Here is a 6,736-nt window from a genome sequence, read left to right on the forward strand (position 1 = left end):
CCTCATTAATCGAAGTTTCATGGGTCACTGAGGTAGGGATTTTATTGAGAGGCTTAAAAAGGGTAAGGGTCATTTGTAGACCGTATGTGCTACGTTTAAATCGTAAAAATAAAATTGGAAATGAGAAAAATCAGTTTTTGAAAAACCGGCAGAAGTTGCAATAAAATGTTTAATAACAATTTTTTTTTAAGAATGCCCATTTTTTTAAAGAAGGCAATGAAACTACGTCTGTTTTAATATCAATGCATGTTATGAATTGTAATAATATACAATTATGGAAATGATATACAAGTGAGGCACAAATTCGAGTGCGAAGTACTGGATATGTGATGAGAATGTATTCGTTAAAGCTGAAGGAGCTTTAACAAAAAACGAAGTCACTATCGCCAAATTACTGTTGTCGGTGCTTTGACCTTTATTATTTTTAAATATGTGCATAAGTGTAACGAATTTACAAAGACCAAGCACGGAGTGTTTTTGATTTCCAAAAGAAAGTTTTCTTTGCTATTAGAACTTCGCACAAATAACATTTTTCTCTCGATACGCCCTAGTGTGTAGCAAGACTCGCAGGTGGTATGCGGTACAAACCTAAACCTTTTTTAATAAGTAAAGGGACCTCTACTTTTGGCGCATTTATGAAAAAAATTTTATTAGATGTATATCTTTTGTCAGAGAAGCACGATCTGTTTTACTTTTTTTTTGGTTACTTTCCCTATTGAACCACGATTTGGAAGGTCGTCGATGTGTTTCAACTCATTGAAACGTTACACCCATTTCTTGACCAACGCTGTCGACTTTTTAGATTACTTGGCCCCCGCGCCGCTGCATATGTCGTTAGTGGTATTTTGAGTGCGTGCAGAGAGGAACACTGCCCCTTGAAGCGCTTCACGTACGTGGTACTCATTGTAGTTCAAGTTCTTCTCTGACAAAACATCAACATGCGAATAATGCTGTACAAAATATGATTATTCTGACCCTCTTTTTAAAATACACGAAAAAAGCAGCGCAGAAGGCTGCTGAAACACTTGGCCTTGACTTTATTGTGGTGAAATAAAAACTTGATGTCCTCGATCTTCTTGAAAATCCACTGAACAGTACGAATGTTGTAATACAGGGGCTCGCATTTTCGCGACTTTACCACGCACACTGATGCATAATTAACTATAACTTCTACTAAAGTTGTCAAATTTAGTTTTCCATGGAGGGTTTGGAAATGTTTTTTCTTCCGCCATACGAGAAAAATAATGATTATTCCATAAAAAAATAATTGTACTTTAATTTTTAATTTTTAAGTATTTTATGAGCAAATAATAGAAAGTATAAAAAGAGGTTCCCAATGTACAGGTTGGCGCATCTAGGAGGTCTAGATACGCTGTGACGTGACAAGATTTCTTTTGCAACAATTTTTGGGAATAAAATGTGTGGCCTCTCTTGTAGAAAATTTAAAATTAAGTTTAAAATACAAAATGATAACTTAGTAAAAGTTATGGTAAGTTCCGTCCAGAGGAAAACAGGGCCCGGTGGTGGGGTAAAATTACAAAAATTCGAGTTTCTGTATTACAACTAGCCCGGTAAGAAGAGAAGAATAGAGAAAAATTAATATTTTCAAAATTAAACGAAAGAGTGGGCATTATTTAGTTTTTTCGGATGTGCTAATTTTCCATCGAAAAAAGTTCCCAAGGAAAGAGTGGGTTTATCTCCAAAACCAATTTTTTTATATTTCCTTAACGATTGACACTTGTGTTGTAATCCATGCAGGCGAACATATTTTCAACTTTTTTAATTCCGCTTAATCCGATCAGTAGACATACCTCTCATGGTTATTTTTAATTCCATACTTACATGCTGTATTTTGGATTAATTTAATTGCTTCTAATCTCTCCACCAAAGATGTGCACTTAAATAGTTTCTATTCTTCCGTGTGCAACATAAATTTGGAAATGTCCATCTTTTTGCCAAGGTTATTTTTAATTCTATACTTAGATGCTTTATTTTCAATTATTTTCATTCCTTCTAATCTGTCCATAAAATATGTGCACATGCGTAGTTTCTATTCGTCTTTGTCGAATATAAGTTATATAAAAATTAAATTATTTTATATTTACAACTGAAATTTTTTTGAACCGATTAAAAGTATTAGGTTTTGCCTCTTGAAAGCGACCTTATTCTCTTTTTTTTCTATTTTTTCTTTTGCATTCCTTCATTTTTTAATCCCTCTCAAAACGCTTCCATTAAATTTTTCTAAGTCGATTTAAAAGAAAAGATTTTTTGCTTTTTTTTAAACTCTTTGGTGGAACTTTCGATTGAGGTAAATTTGCGTATTAATGGGAATTCAGATTCTGAATTTTTAAAATTTTTCTCTTCGTATAGGAAAAGGAATTAAAAGATATCCACTATGGATCAAGAAAGTACAGGAGAAAAACTTTCTCGGGCAGTTCCTCGATAAGAGAATGCACGGCATATTACACAGAAAGGTGAAGGATCAGTCGATGTCGTATGATCTAACGTCAGCTGTCGTTCAATTGCCCGGATTGAAGTCGGGAACGGTGGTTTTCCTTTTGGCATGTAAAGGCGGTGTCATTTCCACTTTAGCATACCGTTGCCACATCCTGAGCCAAGATATTCCCGATGATAGCTACAGAGCGTGTCATGCACACCCCGAGCATCTAGGATAGTAGTCGGAAAAATTTTTGTTTAATTTTCAGGTATGGTCAGGCTCCACCAGACTTAATTTTTTCTACTACTTTTCGGTCTTATCATGTACCTTAGTGTGAGTGAGCATACCCTAGTAAGGGTCTTTTGCCCTCAGGCATGTCAAAGTAAGGAAATTTTTCAACTTTTAATTTTTTAACCAGCGATTTGAAAATAGCATTATCATAATCTACGAATTTTTCCGACTACAATGATATATTACTTGCCTAGAAAAGTTGAAAATTTGAAGGAGTTTAATATCAAGAAACATCAGCTTTATAGTCAATTTAATATTAAATACTTCTCAAATTTTCAAACTTTATAGACAAGTTACATGTATTTGGAATCGGAAAAATACGTAGATTCCAAATATATTACTTTAAAATTACTGATTGTAAAATTCAGAATTTTTTAATCTCAAATTTTTTCCCTATTTCCAACGAAAGACCCCTGAAAAAATGGATGGACTGCCGAAGCTCGCAGGTGCCTAACCAGAAAGTAGGTCGTTGGTCAGCCCGGTCAGGGTAGCCTAACTTGGTCAGGAGCATGCCGACCACTGATCTAGGACACATGCTACCTAGTTATAACTCATGTGGGAACGCAGTCGATGCCTGACATAGTTATCCTTGACTTCGAGAAACGAATTATGTTCTTTATCTCTTTTTCAACACTAGCTGACAAAAATATCATAGCTGACAAAAATATCGGTGCTCTTGAATGCGCCAAGATTTTACTGGGTAATATCCTGAAAAGCATCCCTGCGTGTTAACGAAATGCTAAGACACTTGCGAGGAAAACGTAGAAGGTGGCCATCATTGGGTCGCTCCGTGTCCTCAGGATGCGCTAGAATTTTGCTGGATCATCGTATCGAGTCTGTCGCAGATTGTAACCATCTATCTCACGGACTTGTTTTTATAACAAAAAAAAAGCTTCGCTCTCAAGTTTGAGCGCGCCTAGGGCGCGCGACTGTTGGTTCTCGCGCTTCGCCCTCTATGTTGTATTTATCTCACGCTTCGTGCTCATATCTTCGCACATTCTTGCGTAAACATTTTAAAATTAAGAATCAAAACATCCGCCACTGTAATTTTGAAATTGTGAATTCTCTTTCGTTAAAAGAGAGTTTGTGAGCATTTCTTCCGCATTCGGGTACAAACCTTTTAAAATCAAAGGTGAACGGACCGACAACTGTAATTTTGTGATTTTGAACTCTCTTTAGTTAAAGCTATTTTGGCTTTAACGAACACATTCTCATCACGTATCTCGTGCTTCGCACTCGATTTTGTCCAACCGTTCAACTTCTCTACATTATACACAACACTTTTATATCAATTATAATACATTTGTTATGTAACTCTGCCAGGGATTACTTATTAAAAAATTGCAATTATTTTTGTAATTATTTCTTATCTTGCTTTAAATTGTATTCTAAGCTGCTCCGAAACATGTATTATTTCAATAAATGTATATCATTATAATTCATAATATGCATAAAAATTGAATCATACTAATTCTTATTTCCCTGTTTTTATGATTTTTTTTATTTTTAGTGTTGTTTTTTACGATTAAATAAAAACTACTGCGCATCTGCATAGGGTCTAATACAGGAACCTATATAGGGTCCTATATAGGAGCCTATGCCCTCTTTCGTCTTTTCTGTGCTTTTTCCAAAAAATTAATATTTTAATTTTTAATCTTATTTTTACGATTAAAAGAAAGTCTACTCGTCCTATCGAAAAATAATTAATAATAAATGTATTGATCTTTTTAGGCGAACAAATTTTGTCTGGTAATTTAAGTTCATACCCTGTGTCGTTTTTTCAAACATATTTAATATTTTTATTTAGAATGTTATTTTTTACGACTAAAGCAAAAACTAACTGTCCTATCAAAAATTATAGCTCTTTTTTGGATGAACAAGTTATGTCACATTTTTTCTCTTTGCTTATTTCGAAAAGTGATTCATTCTTAATTTGTAGTTCTTTCCAGGGCGCGCAATTTTAGCTTGTTCATTTTTTTTCGTATATTGCATAGTTTGACCAAAAAATGGAATTTTTTGATTTTTCATGTTTTTTGGTACGATCAAATTTGGAATTTTCAACTTCTCGACCAAATTAAAAAAGTTGTTATCATAGTCTTGTAGGGCTTTCAAAAATCAAAATTTTTCTTCTCTTGACTTTTTTTCATATCATGCGTTTATTGGCTGAAAATTTTCATTTGAGTTTGTTTTTTGGATTTTGAAAATGCTCTAACTCTGATAATTTTCTTTTTATAGAAAAAAGTCATGTGAATAAATTGTTTGAGTTTCTGAGTACTGTGAACGACCGTACATAGAATTTTTAAATCATGATAAAATGTGGTTTCAAACATTTTTGGTACGATCAAATTTGGAATTTTCAACTTTTTTACCAAATGAAAAACTTATTATAATCATGTAGGGCTTTCAAAAAGCAACGTTTCTTCTTCAGACTTTTTTTTGTATCATGCGTTGTTTGGCTTAAATTGTTCTTTTCGTTTTTATTCTGGATTTTGAAAATGCTATAACTCTAGTAATTTTTGATTTTTCAAAAAAAGTCATTAGGATAAATTGTTCAATTTTTTGAATTCTATGAATAACCGTACAAAGAATTTTTGAATTTTTAAAAAAGTGGTCTCGAAAATTTTAAAAATGTGCCCACTTTTTGAATTTTCATCAAAAATGTCTGGCTAACCAACTTGACCTTTAGTTTAGGACACTTAACGAGTGTACCAAAGGGCAATCTAATAGATTAAGTTTTTCAAAAGTTATCCTGTTCACAGACAGACATACATATATACAGACAAACATACAGATATACAGATAGACAGACACATTCGTAAAAACCTGTTTTTCGGATTCAGGGAGTCTCAAAACGTGGACATTTGACAAAAATTGGGGGGGGGGGGGGGGGGGGGGGTGAAATTTGACACAAATCTAATACCTTCTCTGATGAGAATGTAAAAAAGATTTTCCGATCGAAAAGTGATCATTAAGACATTTTTTAATGTGTTTTAGTTGCACCATTTTATTTATTTTTTTGCATAGCTTGTGTCATGTTCCCCAAAATTTAATTTGTTTATTTTTAAAGGTGTTCTTCACGAATAAAACAAAAACTATAAATACTATAAAAAATGAATCATAAAAAATGTGTAGCTTTTTTTTAGTTCAACAACTTTTGTTCTTAAATTTTGTTCGTAGCTTGTGCCGTTTGTCCAAAAAGTAGGTTCTTTAATTTTTAATATTGTTACGTTCTCATCAGAGAAGGCATTAGATTTGTGTCAAATTTGACCCCCCCCCCCCAGTTTTTATCAAATGTCCATGTTTTGAGACCCCCTGAATCCGAAAAACAGGTTTTTACGAACGTGTCTGCCTGTGTGACTGTGTGTATGCCTTTATGACTGTATGTATGTATGTCTGTCTGTCTGTGAACACAATAACTTTTGAAAAAATTAATCTATTAGATTGCCCTTTGGTACACTCGTTTAGTATCCTAAACTAAAGGTGAAGTTCGTTAGCCAGTCATTTTGGATAAAAATTCAAAAAGTGGGCACATTTTCAATATTTTTGAGACCACATTTTTCAAACTTCAAAAATTCTCTGTACGGTTATTCATAGTATTCAAATAGTAGAACAATTTATCATTGTGACTTTTTTCGAAAAATCAAAAATTACCAGAGCTATAGCACTTTCAAAATTAAAAAAACAAACTAAAATGAACATTTTAAGCCAAACAACGCATGATACGAAAAAAAGTCGAGAGCAGAAAAACGATACTTTTTGAAAGCCCTACAAGATTATGATAATAGCTTTTTCAATTTGGTCGAAACGTTGAAAATTCCAAATTTGATCGTACCAAAAAATGTTTGAAACTACATTTTTTCAAGAATTAAAAATTTTATGTGCGGTTGTTCATAGTACTCAGAAACTCAAACAATTCAAACCACGACTTTTTTTTATAAAAAGAAAATTATCAGAGTTAGAGCATTTTCAAAATAAAAAAAAAACAAACTAAAATGAACATTTTAAGCC

The sequence above is a fragment of the Belonocnema kinseyi genome, chromosome 1 (assembly GCF_010883055.1).
Source record: "Belonocnema kinseyi isolate 2016_QV_RU_SX_M_011 chromosome 1, B_treatae_v1, whole genome shotgun sequence".
NCBI classification, from domain to species: Eukaryota; Metazoa; Arthropoda; class Insecta; order Hymenoptera; family Cynipidae; genus Belonocnema; species Belonocnema kinseyi.